Source organism: Sciurus vulgaris (genome assembly GCF_902686455.1).
Source record: "Sciurus vulgaris genome assembly, chromosome: 1".
In the NCBI taxonomy this organism is placed as follows: Eukaryota; Metazoa; Chordata; class Mammalia; order Rodentia; family Sciuridae; genus Sciurus; species Sciurus vulgaris.
In genome coordinates, this window is record NC_136461.1 from 190,283,299 (window position 1) to 190,299,588 (window position 16,290).

The window sequence follows — 16,290 nt, forward strand, 5'->3', positions numbered from 1 at the left end:
TGGTGAAGTCAGAGTTTGTGGTAGTTTCTGGAGCTGCTAGCTTCTGCTTTGAGCATTTTTTTTTTTTTCCTGGACATAAAAAAGATTTTGTAAATAGTGTTTTGTACCAGTATCAGTTATTTCTTTACTTGTTCATGATATTTCCTGTATTTCTTGGGGAGGGAAGAGGATCGGGTTGAGAAGGGTCTTCTTTCAGAGGGTGGTGAGAGATGCCATATGATACAGTGTGGACATGAGGTGTCCTCCAAAAGCTCATGTGTGAGGCAATGTAAGAATTTTCAGAGGTCAAATGACTAGGTTATGTGAGCCTTAGCCTATTCAATGCCTTAATCAAAAAATATGGATTAATCAAGTGATACTTCAGGCAGGTAGGGCATGGCTGGAGGAGGTGGGTCACTGGGGGTGTGCCTTTGGGGCTTATACTGTGTCCCTGGTAAGTGGAGCTCTCCCTCTCTCTTCCTGATTGCCATATTCTGAGCTGCTTTCCTCTGCCATGCTTTCCCACCATGATGTTCTCCCTCACCTTGGGCCCAGAGCTATGGAATCAGCCATCTATGGACTGAAACTTCTGACACTGTAAGTCAAAATAAACTTTTTCTCCTCTAATGGTTCCTGTCAGGTCTTTTAGTCACAGCAACACAAAGCTGATTGAAGCACCAGGTCATGTGGGCAAGAGTGTGGGCTTTTGACAGAAGTACCTGTACCCCATTCTGCTGCTTATTAGTTTTCCCTTGAGCAAAGTTTTGATTATGCCTCGATTTTCTTCTGTAAAAGGGAATAGTATGTTTTCACTAGTTTTTTTAAAATTTATTTATTTATTTGTTCTCATTGGTTATACATGACAGAATGCATTTTGACACATTGTGCACAAATGGAACACAACTTCTCATTCCTCTGGCTGTACATGATGCCCAGTCACACCAGTAGTGTAATCATATATGTATACAAGGTAATGTCTCTCACTCCACAGTCCTTCCCATCCCCACTGCCCCACCCCTCTCCTCACTCCCCCTGCACAATCCAAAGTTGCTTCATTCTCCCTTACCCACCCTCCACTATGGATCAGCATCTGCTTATCAGAGAAAACATCTGGCCTTTGGTTTTGGGAGATTGGCTTATTGCACTTAGCACGATATTCTGTAGTTCCATCCATTTACCTGCAAGGTAAATTTAAGACTGCGTAATATTCCATTGTGTATATGTACCACATTTTCTTTATCCACTCATCTGTTGAGGGGCATTTAGGTTGGTTCCATAGTTTAGCAATTGTGAATTGAGCTACTATAAACACATTGATGTGGCTGCATCACTGCACTATGCTGATTTTAAGTTCCTTTCACCAGCTTTTGTTTTTAAGTAGCTCCAATGAAAGCTTATATTTGCAAGAACTAAATATCTAAAAAATCTACCTATGCCTTAGCTAACAAGTAACTCCATCATGGGCAGGGATGAAATGAGACAAGGGTTTAGAAGTGTCCCTTCACAGAGAAGGGAAGGGATCTGCAGATGTCACATAGCATTATTCTTACTTGGGTAAAAACAAAAGATCTTAAAAATTTTTATCTATCCTCATTTATTTCCCTCCCTGCAACTGCCTTCAGCAAAGCAGCACCAGGTTCCTTACTCACAGTGGAAGGTCAGAAACTCAGTGTGATCACCATGATCACTTCTCTGTCAGCAGATGTTTTAGTCAGCTTTTTTCACTGTTGTGAATAAAAGATCTTATCAGAACAATTTTAGAGGAGAAAAAGTTTACTTCGGGGCTCATGGTTTCAGAGGTCTTAAAGTCCATAGGAAGCTGGCTTTATTCCTCAGGGCTCGAGGTGAGGCAGAACATCATGGCAGAGGAGTGTGGCAGAAGGAAGCAGCTCACGTGGTGGTCAGGAAGCAAAGAGAGTCTCCACTGGCCAAATACAAATATATACCCTAAAGCCACGCCCCAATTCCCACCTCCTCCAGCCACATCCTACCACTTCATAACACTCAGTTAATCTCTATCAGGGGATTAATTCACTGATTGGATTAAGACTCTCACATCCCAATTTCTTCTGAACCTTCCTGCATTGTCTCACATGTGAGCTTTTGGGGGACACCTCAGACCCAAACCATAACAGCAGAGTCCTAACTCTCCACCCTACTCTACCTTCACTCCCCTCTGTTTCATTCTTTTGCTTTTGTCCTCAGTCTCTGATTTTGTCCAACTTTCATTCCAGATGTGTTTTCTAGACCCTGACCTCCCTTCCACACATCCAGGATATGCACTGGTGGCCTCTCAGAAAGCCCGCCTCTAGCCTGTCAGTCACACACATGGGCACACCCAGCTCTGGCTAGGCCTCACCTCAACCTGTCCCCTCTTCACCTGATGCCCTATCCCCTCTTCCACCAGCCTAAATCCTTAACCATCCTTCAAGACTCATCTCAGACTCAACCGCTGTCCTTGAGATGGGTCCGCAGTGATTCCCTGTATCCCAGCACTCTGGGGACTCGACATCCCCAGCCCTCTGCTTCATGTGCCAGTCTCATGTGTTTGTGTTTGTTCTGACCAGGCAAACAGCAAGATCCCACAGTCAGGATTAATTCTCCCTCTTTCCCCATGCAGCACAACGCTGTGGTCATCATAAATAATAAACATAGTGTAGAGCTTGCTTGAGTTAAAATTCATTTTAGTTTGTAAATTCTCACAGATTAGAAAACAATCTTTTCATTTTGTACATTGCCTCAAGCAGTTACTTCATGTTTAAAATCACACTCGATGCAAGAAATAATATTTTTGAAGTCACAATAATTTATATATTAATGAATACAATTTATATGTTAATGAATGCATCCTATTTGGCACCCATAAAACAAAAATCTTAGAATAAGATTAGGATATCAAATGTTCAGACTCAGACCTTAGAAGTTGGAAAGACCTCCCATGCTTCTGGAGAGGCAGAATTAATATTGTCAAAATGGCCATACTATCAAAAGTGTTATATAAGTTTAATGCAATTCCAATTAAAATCCCAATGACATTCTTCATAGAACTAGAAAAAGCAATCATGAAATTCATTTGGAAGAATAAGAGACCCAGAATAGCCAAAGCAATCATTAACAAGAAGAGTGAAGCAGGAGGCATCACAATACCAGACCTTAAACTATACTACAGAGTTATAATAACAAAAAAGGGATGATATTGGCACCAAAACAGACACATAGACCAATGGTACAGAATTGAAGGCAGAAAGACAAACCCACACAAATGCAGTTATCTCATACTAGACAAAAGTGCCAAAAACATTCACTGTAGAAAAGGCAGCCTACTCAACAAATGGTACTGGGAAAATTGGAAATCCATATGTAACGAAATGAAATCACCATGCACAAAACTTAATTGAAAGTGGATCAGAGGGGCTGGGGAGATAGCTCAGTTGGTAGAGTGTTTGCCTCTCAAGCACAAGGCCCTGAGTTCAATCCCCAGCACTGCAAAAAAAAAAAAAAAAAAAAGAAAGTGGATCAGAGACTTAGGCACTAGAACAGAGACCCTACGCCTAACAGAAGAAAAAGCAAACCCAAATCTCCATCATATCAGTTTAGGATCTGACTTCTTTAACAAGACTCCTAAAGTACAAGAAGTAAAATAAAGAATCAATAAATGAAATGGATTCAAACTAAAAAACTTCTTCTCAAAAAAGGAAACAATCAATAACATGCAGAGAGAGCCTATAGAATGGGAGAAAATCTTTACCACATGCACCTCAGATAGCACTAATCTCCAGGATATATGAAGAACTCAAAAACTTAACACCAAAAAAACAAATAATCAAATAAAAAAAATGAACTAAAGAACTGAATAGACACTTCATCAAAGAAGAAATACAATTGACCAACAAATATATGAAAAAATGTTCAACATCTCTAGCAATTAAAGAATGCAAATCAAAACTACTCTAAGATTTCATCTCTCTCCAGTCGGAATGGCAATTGTCAAGAATATAAGCAATAAATGTTGGTGAGGATGTGGGGGAAAAGATATACTCATACATTGCTGGTTGGAATGCAAATTGATGCAATCATTATGGAAAGCAGTATGGAAATTCCTCAGAAAACTTGGAATGGAACCACCATTTGACCCAGCTATTCCACTCCTCAATTTATACCCAAAAGACTTCAAAGCAGCATATTACAGTGATACAGCCACATCAATGTTTATAGCAGCTCAACTCACAATAACTAAACTATGGAACCAACCTAGGTACCCTACAACAGAGGAATGGATAAAGAAAATGTGGTCTATATACTCAATGGAATATTACTCAGCCTCAAATAAGAAAAAAAGTATGGCATTTGCAGGTGAATGAATGGAACAGGAGAATATCATGCTAAGAGAAATAAGCCAATCCCTGAATGAAGTTTTCTCTGATAGGTGGATGCTAATTCACAATAAAGCGGGAGGGAGTGGGTAGGGAAGAATAGAGTTACTTTGGATTAGGCAGAGGGGAGTGAATGGAGGGGTGGGGGTATAGGGGTAGGAAGATAATAGAATGAATCGTACAGTATTACCCTATGTGCATACATGACTACACAACTGGTGTTATTCTACATCATGTACGACCAGAAGAATGAGAAATTATACTACATTTATATATGATATGTCAAAGTGCATCCTACTGACATGTATAACTAAATAGAACAAATTTTTAAAGTTCATACAGATTGAGATCTTACCATAAAGAGGTAGTGTGTAGAATATTAGTTGTGTACATTAAGTCACTAAATCAGAAAAACAAGTACATGAGATGTTGTTATTCCCTTTTTACAGATCAAAAACCTAAGCACATGCTAGAAAAAAAGAGGAGTGAAAGCAAGAAATAATTGCTTGAGAAGAATCATAGATAATCAACAAAATAACTGATTTTATGTTCCAGGCCCTTATATACAATAAGTAATTTAATCTGCACAACTTCCTGAAAGAGGAGCTATATTATTGTTCCCACTGCCAGGAAATGAAAGTCTAGAGAGGTTCAATCTTTTGCCCACGGCCACACAGAACAGATTAACTGGACTCAAATCCTCATCACTCTGGCTCCAGAATCCCCTCTCTTCACCTGCACAACTAACTGCAGGAGTCAAAAATGTGGTTTTGACATAGAGGAAAACGTGTGGCCTCAACATCTCAATTCCTCTGGAAGATCTGGGTTCTTCAGACCTCAAACCCTTCCCAGAATCAGCTGAACCCTTGTCCACAACGAATAACATGTCACCAGGACATTGGCCTTGCCTTGGCTCAGGCCTGTCTGAGACGTGTTGGGCAAATGTCAAGTGCCGCCATCCACCACCACCGCTGTCCCCTGAAGCATGGCTGCTTTACCAGCATCACCGAAGAACTATGGCTTCCCAGGGCACATGGAGGGTATCCTGCTGGATATCCTGAGGTCTTATCTCACAGGGGGGAATTCAGAACAATTGGTCATATTTTCTCCTTTTACAGTGTTGGAAAGGACACTTTGAACAGGCCTTGACAGGAAAAGGAACATCATACTGAAAACACTGCTAACATTACAGTCCTTTATTATTTCCCACCCTCAGAAATCCCCCCTCCCTATCTCTCACAAGCCAGGTTTGATGATATAGCACAAAAGCCGACTGAGCCACTGTACTTCTGGTGAGGAGGTGGAGTGTCTTCTTCAGAAAGGGAGAACTTCTGGTCAGAGTGGGCCTGTGAGGACAAGACCACTATGAGGGGAAGACAGGAAGCTGATGTGTTGGGGTCTCAAGCCACGCCTTGTTCACAGTGCATGAAGTTTTCTAAATGTCAGCAAGAAGAGAATATGTCCTGACACAAAAACGATCCCTAGCCCAGAAGAGGCACTCAACAAATGTTTGTTGAATGAATAAGTGACCCATAAAGAGATTTCAGAGTATTTATGAAAATAATCTAGTTATTGACTTCTGTGCCATGTGATTTATATCCATTTTTATCTCACCTAAAACTTAAAGATGCTACTGTGAGGTAGGTTTTGTTAAAACACCCTCATTTTACAAATGAGGAAACTGAGGTTAAATAACTTGCCCTTGGGACTTGTAGCTACTAAGAGCTGGAAGAAAGATTCAAATTCAGGTCACTGTTGTCATAAAATCTATGCTCACAAGGATCATATTCCACATCATATTCCACTGCCTCACTTATAGGAGGCTTGACTGCTAAAGACTTTGCTCGACTAGGTGTGCTCCAGAATATTCTGGAAACAAGTATTGAGTTTCTACCTCTAGGAGTTAACACTACTGTCGGAGCTACATTTGAGCAATGCTTTGGTTCTGCATTTGTGGGATGTCACTGTCAGAGGCCCTCCAGCTGTCTGGGCAATGAGTACGCTGAACTGCCTCCCCACAACTGGTCGGACTCAGCAACCGCAGAGGCTGAAACCAGCCTCTGCTGCCACTTTCACCAAAGAGATCCTGCGTCTTGGAGTGTGATATGTTGCAACAAGATAGATAAGAGGAAATTATAAGTTGTCAGTTCTACCCTCTTGAACATTTCCCAGGGAGGCAGGGCCATTTTGCACACTTTGTTGAGGAGGAAGGAGGACGCGGGAGTACTTAGCACGGCACTTCAACCGCAGAGCCCTGGCTACTTTCTTCCTTTCTGGAAACCCAAGAGACCGGTGCCTTTTGAATTCCACTTGAAGACAGAGAGAAGGCTGCGGGGCCATTGTTGTCCTGACAATGGAAGATGATTTTCATAGACAAGTTGATTGCTTTCTAAGCAGCAGAAAAATAAAGCCGATTTCAACAACTACCCAAGAGTCTGTGAGAGCAGCCACTCCTGAAGGGACCTAGAGAAAGGAGACAAAGCGAGGCAGCTTTAGCAGCCTGCTGGCTTCCCCTGACCGAGAGCAGAATGGGCTTCACAATGTTTCATAGTAGATCAATCAACATCCTGCCCATGGTTCTGGTAAGGTTTGTGACCAGCTGACGCTTATCCAAACTGGAAAAATGTAACCAGGAAAATGTGATATAACAAGGCTTAAACCAGCTTAGACAGATGTAGGGAGAGTTCTTAAATGGATAGTGATTATAAGTAGGCAGAATGTTTTCTGAGTCTTTAAACACTACTGTGATAAACCTGCCTCCCCAGAGACGGGGGAGATAGCTCCCTAAGGACACTCTGGAAAGGATGGTAGGAAAAAAATATATACAAATATAAGTATGCATATCAGCGCTCACATAATATTTACATATAAAGTAACAGTACAAAGCAGGATAAGGCAAAGATTTCACTGTACTACCTGTTCATTCTGTATATTAGAAGGTTCATAAATAGCTGTGCTAATGTTCCTGTATAACCTAAGTCAGTGCTTGATACTCACATTTTTTTTCATATATAAAATGTACTGAATACTTTCGCGTAGACAGCATTATATCAGTTGACCTATGTAGATCAAATCATTTAATTACTCCCAACTCTCCTAGGTGATTTCACGTTTTAGATGAGAAAGTTTAGGCTTAGAGAAATCATATAACTTGTTTATCAGAGTGCTTTAAACTGTAGGCTAATGAGGCCCAACAGAGGCTTGAATAAAAATCACCTCATGTCATCCCCTCTAACAAGAAGTCTGGAAGTCTAGGTTCCACGGTTGACTAGCAGCTGCATGATGACATCAGGGACCCTGGCCGTATCCCTCCTTCCACATCTCCGCCTGTCAGCTGTTAGTCTGAAGGCGTTTTGTCTCATGGTAGTGGGATGACCACAGCAGTTCCAAACACCACTTGTTTAAACTGTCAAGACCACAGGCAGGTAGGGCTGGGGATATAGCTCAGTTGGCAGAGTGCTTGCCTTTCAAGCACAAGGCCCTGGGTTCAACCCCAGCACTGCAAAAGGAAAAAAGGACCATGGGCAAGATAGAGGAGAGCAGGGGCTTTCCTTGCTGTAGCGTCCCTTTTATCAGGAAAAGAAATATTTGCCCAGGGCCACCCAACAGACTTCTCCTTATATCTGATTTGCTAGAAATGAATCACCCGGCTGCCTAAAGCCATAAGGAATGTTGAGCAAGTGGGTCTTTCAGTCATTTATCATTGAAGGTCTTATTCCGGGAAGAAGGATAAAGAAGGACAGGAGAGGAAAGGCAACAGGCTGACCCAGCCGTGGCTGGTACACTCACCAAGCTCAGTGGTCAGAGAGCTGGCTCTCATTTCAAAGACCAAGTACCTTTTGGCCCACACCACACAGAAATAGTAGGGAATCCTTTCTTCAGATAGGCACCGGCTGCAACTTTTAATATCAGTGCCACCTGTTTAAAGGAGCCCTGAGTCGGCCAGAGGTGAAGGTTGCCAGGAAGGCAGTCAGAGGTTGTGGAACTGGGGTCTCCCTTTAGGTGCTGGGAATTGAACTCCCTTTCCTGAGTGTCACTTGCATATGAGGCCTCCAGGGAATCAAGTAGTCTTCCCCTTAGAGAACAGAAAGTCATCCAGACTTTGCCAGGGCTGACCCCACGCTCCTGGGGCCTGAGCAGGGGTGAGGACCTGGGCAGGGCATCTCTTGCCTGGCTCACCCAGGCTTGCCACTGGGTGAAGGTGTGTATCGAGGTTTCCCTGCTCTTCCTTTCTATGCCCATTGCATGTACAACATTTCTTCCCCTCCACTCTTCTGCAGCATTTGTTGGGGTCTCTATGAGTGATTCAGATGTTTTCTTATTGCATATCTCATACACATTTTCTTGTGCATCATTAATGGACTCTGTCAGTTGCATATTGAAATTTGTGTCCAATAATTATATAATAGCATTGGAATTATTTGCACGCATTTACTTGTATTAACATAAAAATACACTAATAATGTGTATTTAAAACTTCTATTTTCATTTGCACAGTTATCAGTCCCCAAGATTCCCAAGGAAGAAAACATTGCATATGGACTTTTTGTATATACAAACATCCCTCTCTCTCTCTCTCTCTCTCTCTCACACACACACACAAACACACACACACACACACACACACACACACACACACACACACACTACCCCTACCAGGAAACTCAATGGTAAAATCAAGAAAAAAAGAGAAGTCCAATCCTCACTCTCAAAAGGTTATAAATGAGGAGAAGTAACCAAGAAAAATATCCTGTCTTCCCATTTACTTGCACCTTGACATTGGACACACAATTTTCACTTGGGAATGAGCCAGTAACACCCATTCTGCACGGTTGGTGGGGAATTTGGAGAAAAAGTGGACAGAACATCCAGCACAAGGCTTGTCCACACCCATGAATACTTTATTATTGTTCAGGCAAGGAGAGAAGAGATTTATTGTTGCTGACAAGGTTGGCTTGGGAAGCTAAAGTGGTACATTTAAAAGAGTGACATCAAGCAGAAGCCCTGATTTCAGTGGATGTCTCTGGTCCTCCCAAGTCCCATGTGCCTTCTATGGGTGATCAATTTATTGTGGCTGTGATGGGCAATTGATTTATTATGTCTAATAAGTGCATCATATCTATTAAAACCAATTTCACAGTCAGCTTTTGTTAATGATCCCTAACCTCAGTTACCCACACAAGCAGTGAACTTGACCTCTAGGAAAAAGAAGTCTTTCTACCTTTCCAGTTATGTACTTGCAAAAGAACACAGTTGAATGGGTTGGTCAAATACCAGTATAGTTTTTCCAGAGTTTGGAGCTGTTTCCCTTTTCTCTGGTGTCAGAGTATTGCTTTTTAAGCCCTTGGAGTAGGAAGTTTTGTGGCTTTGGTTAGTGTTTTAAAAAAGGAGAAGTAAATAACAAGCTTTGATTCTAGGTTGAGGTTCTCAAAGTGTGGTCTGTGGACCAGCATCATCAACCTCACCAGGAAGATTGTTAGCAATACCAAATCCAGGCCACACCCAGAGGGTGCTGAACTGGAAGTCAAATTTTAACAAGATCAACAAAGGATTCATATGAATATTAAATCTGAAAAAGCCCATCCCAGGTCTATAAACTAGCTTCATTTAGATAAAATAGTTCTCTACCCAATCCAGCCTACTATCTGGACCACTCTGTTAAGATTTGGTATAAATTTCTGGTTGATTTTTTTTTTTTTTTTTTTTTTTTAAAGATAGCCTTTTCCCTTGCATTGCCCTCTGGGTCTGCTTGGTGAGGGGCTCCTTCTTATGAATGGGAGCCAGCTGGCAGAGGCTTGTAAGAGCCTGTTCTACATGTCTTTTCCCAACTTTGCATTCAGAGATGCCCTGCTGATAGCAAGGATTTGGCTGTGGTGGATGTATTTACACCACTGAAATAGGAGAACACTGTAAATCAGAACATTTTTCCCCAGAGAACTGGCTTGTAACATACCTGGGGTAAGTCAGGGATGCTATCTCTCTGGCATAATAATATAAGCATCTCAAGCCTATTGTCACTTCCAATGTACTCTAATTCTTCTTCCAACTGAAAAAGTACGTTTCTTTTCATTATATCCTTGGTAGAAATAACATCATTTCACTGAAATACTATGATGCTACAATTTTAATACACATAAGAATCATCCGAGGTGGTTGTATAAAAAGCTATTATATAGCTTCACACCTAGAATCTGTATTTAGTAGGTTTGTAATTGAACCTGGGATTCTACATTTTTAGAATACACTCCAAGAAGTTGTAATGCAGGTGGCCTTCAGAACACCTTGAAAATCATTCAAGGCTGCAGCAAACCCTTGGGGAAGCAGCTTTCTGCATTCACTCAGGAGCTCTGAGTTCTTCTACCCTCACACCCTTACACTTGTATTAACATATAAATACACTAATAATGTGGATTTAAAACTTCTATTTTTAACCCCCAATACCCTGTGTCCCTTCAGAGAAATAGAGCTCTATTCATCAAAAACCCCAACTTGGGGGCTGGAGTTGTAGGTTAGTGGTAGAGCACTTGCTGGGCATGCATGAGGCCCTGGGTTCGACCCTCAGCACCACATATAAATACATAAATCAATCAATCAATCAATAAAAAGATTCATTGGCAACTAAAAAAATATTTTTTAAAAATAACCAACTCTGAACTCAGTCTTATATCACCAAATTGCAAAATAGCAGACACCTGTTCAGATAGTAATGCATGGTTAAGAAGTGTCTAAACCCGCTTCACAGAAGAAGCTCTACAAGCAATCAACAAACATATGAAAAAATGGTCACCATCTTTAGTAATAAGAGAAATGCAAATCAAAACTACACTAAGATTTCATCTCGCCCCAATTAGAATGGTGATTATCAAGAATACAAGCAACAATAGGTGTTGGAGAGGATGTGGGGAAAAAGGTACACTCATGCATTGCTGGTGGGGTTGCAAATTAGTGCAGCCACTCTGGAAAGCAGTGTGGAGATTCCTTAGAAAACTGGGAATGGACCCACCATTTGACCCAGCTATCCCACTCCTTGGCCTATACCCAAAGGACTTAAAATCAGCATACTACAGAGATACAGCTACATCAATGTTCATAGCTGCTCAATTCACAAGAGCCAAATTGTGGAACCAACCTAGATGTCCTTCAATTGATGAATGGATAAAGAAACTGTGATATATATCATATACGGCGGTGGAGGAGGAGGAAGAACCAGGCACTCGGCTCAGAAGCTCTCCCATAAAAACAAAGACCTTAAAACTTCATTTGAGAGCCGAGTCTTCATTGTACTCGCTGGACAAGACAAAAATCCAAAAGGCGAATGATCTCACTGATAAGCGGCTGATGACACATAATGGGGGGTGGAGGTGGGGGCAAAAATGGAGGAAGGAGGGACTGTATAGAGGGAAAAGAGGGGTGGAAGGGGTGGGGGGGAAGGAAAAATAACAGAATGAATCAAACATCATTACCCTATGTAAATGTATGATTATGCAAATGGTATGCTGTTACTCCATGTACAATCAGAAACAACATGTATCCAATTTGTGTACAATAAAAAAAAGCAAAACAAAAAAAGAAGTGTCTAAACCTTCAGATTCTCCATCAGAAAATTAAGATCCTGTTGGAAAGCTGTAGGTTGCCAGCTTCCCAAGGATATCAACTCCAACTGAAATGAGCAGTGCATCCTCAGAGACTTTGGTTCAGGACTTCAAGTACATCATTATTATTCTGATGGATTTGGGAAATTACATTCTCCCTAGTAATAATCTATGAACAGAATACATGAATGGAAATACAGAGAGAAATGACTTGCTATGGGCCTTTTGAAGGAGTGGGTTACTGAGTGAGTCAGCTGATAGATTTTGCCTGATTGTCCTTCGTGAATAAAAAAGCAGGAAATTTCCCTTTAAAATGCATATTCTGGGCTTCTGAACACAATGAGAAATTCTGACATCGCTGGATTCTCATTCTGTGAGGCATCCGTCTGGAGCTGAGGAAGAACATTAGTTTTGGGAAAGATGTGACTTCTCCAGTTAGCAGTAGCTATGTAACTCTCACTTTGTTTTCCTAACTGGACTTGTCCGTGTAGATGTTGGAGTTTGCAACCTAGTCTAAGCTTCATCTCCCACCCTGGTCATCCTCCCTCTTCCTTCCCTGCACCTTGCAGAGGGCCCCGCATTAAGTCCCTGGAAATTCTCTTTGCTTGCTCTTACAAACTGGCCTAAGCCAATCTCACACTTTGCAACTATTAGATTCTTTTTAATATCAATAACTATCTAAAGTAAGAAGTAAGTAGAGTCTATAACTGAACTCCTCAAACTTTTTAAAAATTCTAAATTTTGTATTAGTTCATTTTAGTTGTACATAATATTGGGGTTCATTTATCATAATTATACAAGTACGGAATAAAAATTCCTCCAATTCAGACCCCAGTATTTACCCTTTCCCTCTCCTTCTCCCTCCCTCTGTTCCCTGTTCTCTACTGATCTCTCTTCTATTAATTTATAGCTTTTAAAAATTAGTACATTATGGATATACATAAGAAGAAATTTGCTCTGGTATATTCATATGTGTACATAAGAAAGTTCAGTCAGATTCATTCTACCATTCCTCCTTTTTCCTGTCCCTCCTCCCTTCCTGGCAATCTCCTTCCTCTACTCCACTGATCTCTCTTCTGTTTACATGAAATCCCACTACATTCTTTTCTCCCCCCACCCCTTTATTTTGGTCTGTCTTCTGCATATAAGGGGAAAATATTCAGTTCTTGACTTTCCGGCTCTGATTCATTTCATTTAGCACAATGTTCTCCAGTTCCATCCATTTACCAGTACGTGCCATAATTTCATTCTTTCTTATGACTAAAACTCTATTGTGTATATGTACCACATTTTCTTTATCCATCTGTTGAAGCACACCTAAGTTGGTTCCATAGCTTGACCATTGTAAATTGCACTGCTATAAACATTGATGTGGCTATCTCACCATAGGATGCTGATTTTAGACCTTTTGAATACATACCAAGGAATGGGATAACTGGGTCACACGGTGGTCCCATTCCCAGTTTTTTGAGAAATCTTCATACCACTTTGCACTAATTTGCAGTCCCACAAACAATGTATGAGTGTTCCTTTTTCCCCACATTCTCACCAACAATTATTATTATTCGTACACTTGATAATTGCCATTCTGACTGGAGTATTCCTGTTTACCTTGGTGATGAATCACCAGGGTGGTATTACAGATTCTGATTCAGCAGCTGTGGGGTGGGCCAGTTCTGTGTTTCTAACATGTGCCTCACAATGCCGAGGCTGTTTGTTGCGTCCCCATACTTTGAGTGGCAAAGGTATATTTTCGTCCCCCAAATTTTTCTCTAAGTTCTATTAAAAACCACTGTCAAGTCAAGCCAAAGCTTGTCTTTCTATGAGTATTCATCAGCAGAGAAACAAAATAGTCATAAGAGCTACTCTACAGGGTGAATGAAATCTTAGTCTTTGCCCTCCTAATTGTGTGACCACACCTTTGCATAAACCAAAAGTAACAGTGTTCTGGAAGCACAGATCCTGTTAATCTCAGATGATGAATCAGGCAATGTCAGAATCAGTTTCCAGACAAAGATGATAACTTCTGAATCAAGCTTTAAATACCACAGCAAGGATTCAGACCATGGCTCCCAGGATTATTATGCTCTATGCAAGTAGAGTGCTTCTATAATATTTATGGTATTTGTAGCTAATCTGCATATTTTGAATACCAGCAGTTTCATCAATGTCAAACCATCTATAAAGACATGCTTATATCTGAACCTCTGGTGTCAACAAGAGATAAAGATAGCTGGATGTTTGTAGTCACCATTTCTGCGGTTTGGCCTTTTGATGAAATGTTAGTGAACTGCCTCCTGCTACATGTAAACAAATTGGAGCAACTAACAGCATGTATTTTTATTGTAGTGTCTTTGGGGATACATAATAAACTAGATTACAGACTACATATCAGACTCTTAAAAAGAAATAGATTATTCCAATTGGATTCTGCCCCTGATCTGAGGCAGAAGGAGCAATTCTACATTTGAAAGCTATCAATGTGGATAAGACAGGAAGAAACTGTCCCCTGCAGTGAGATGTGAAGCTCTCTACTACCACTTCCTAAAGCAAGTCCTGAGGGTCCCTTACACAAAACTTTAATGCCCTTGAGATTGTTGGTCCCCTTTTTCATCATGTCTTCGGTACTATATGCTCTTGTGACATCTCAAGAGAAACAGAAAATAAGAGAAACAACCCTGGAGATTGCACAGCCAGTGGGTTTCCAACCTTAGGGTTGAAGCCTTATGTTAAGATTTACCTTCGCCCTGTATTGCAGATACAATACAACCCATGCAGGAAAGAGAACCACACTGGGTGAAGCAGGGGTGGATGTGGGCGATGCTGAAGGGCCTCCTCTTTCTGCTCTCCCTGACCATTCACCCTTGAGTGGCTTCCAGTGGACACCACTCCATATCAACAGCCTGATCCAATGTCATTCTTCCATCACCAACTTTGCAAACTAGGAGGCTGACTCTTCAGGGGAATGCACACTTTTCCTGAGTTTGCAAAGTTAGATGGTGCAGAACTCAAACTCTTCCTGTCATGGGTTGGACCACAGAACACAGGCTTTCAGAAGTAAGGTGGAGGTTCCCAGTTTCCTGAGACAGAACTATGGGGAATGCAATGGGATGAGATGAGCCAGATCTCCCCCATCCCTGTTGTCCATCCCCCACCTCCCCCAGCCAGTTAGCTCATTCCTTTAGCTCCAGGTAATGGCTCTACTTCCCCACCCCCATTCCAGATGGAAATTTCAGTCTTCACAGTCCTTGGTGTCACCTGATAATACATATATACATATATATATATATATATATATATATTTTTTTTTTTTTTTTTTTTTAAGGATTTGCCAACCAGACACATCGTAACTTGTCATGTTCCCAAAAGAGGAGCATTCCTGTGCTCAGGTGAGGCATGTTGTCTTTACAAACAGCCCATCCACTGACCCTGTGCCAATTGCTCATCCTACTTCCTCAAAGCCTTCCCTTTTCTCTTGGTTTCCACTTTCACTCCACCTTAACCTTTCTGTGGCCTACAAGAACGTCACTTCTATAGAAGTAAGCCTTCCTGAAGCTTCCACTTACATTTTAGTTTATTAACTATAGCAGCAGTTATAATCAAGGATGAATTCTCCCCATCCTGACAGGGTAAGACTGGAAAATAACTCCATGTTTATGTTCCCCATGGTGGCATGTCACCCTGAGGATCCGCTATGGCTCATCTTTGCCTCCTTCTCTTCCCATCTTCCCCTTTCTTCTCTGTCTCTCAGAAGACTTCCCAAGCCCACCACCCCACTTGTCTTATTCCCATCCATCTGTGTTTTAGTCAGCTTTTTCAGTGCTGTGACTAAAAGACCCAACCAGAACAATTGTAGAGGAGGAAGAGTTTATTTGTGGGCTCATAGTTTCAGAGGTCTCAGTCCATAGGCAGCTGTCTCCATTTCTTGGGGATCAGGGTGAGGCAGGACATAACTGGCAAAAGAGTGTGGCAATGGGAAGCAGCTCACACGATGATCAGAAAGCAGAGACTCCACTCACCAGACACAAAATGTATACTCCAAGGTCACATCCCCAGGGACCCACCTCCTCCAGCCACTTCCTACCTGCCTTCAGTTACCATTCAGTGAATCCCCATCAGGGAATACCACTGATTGGATTAAGGCTCTTATAATCCAATCCTTTCTCCTCTGAACCTTGCATTGTCTATCTCACACATGAGCTTTTGGTGGACGTCTCACATCCAAACCATAACAATCTGCCTCCTAACTTTGGAAGGAGGTGTTCAACCCTTGTAGAGTTGAGCACCCTAACAAGCTGACATGGACCAGTCTGCCTGCCATTCACCCTCATGCCACATCATTCACC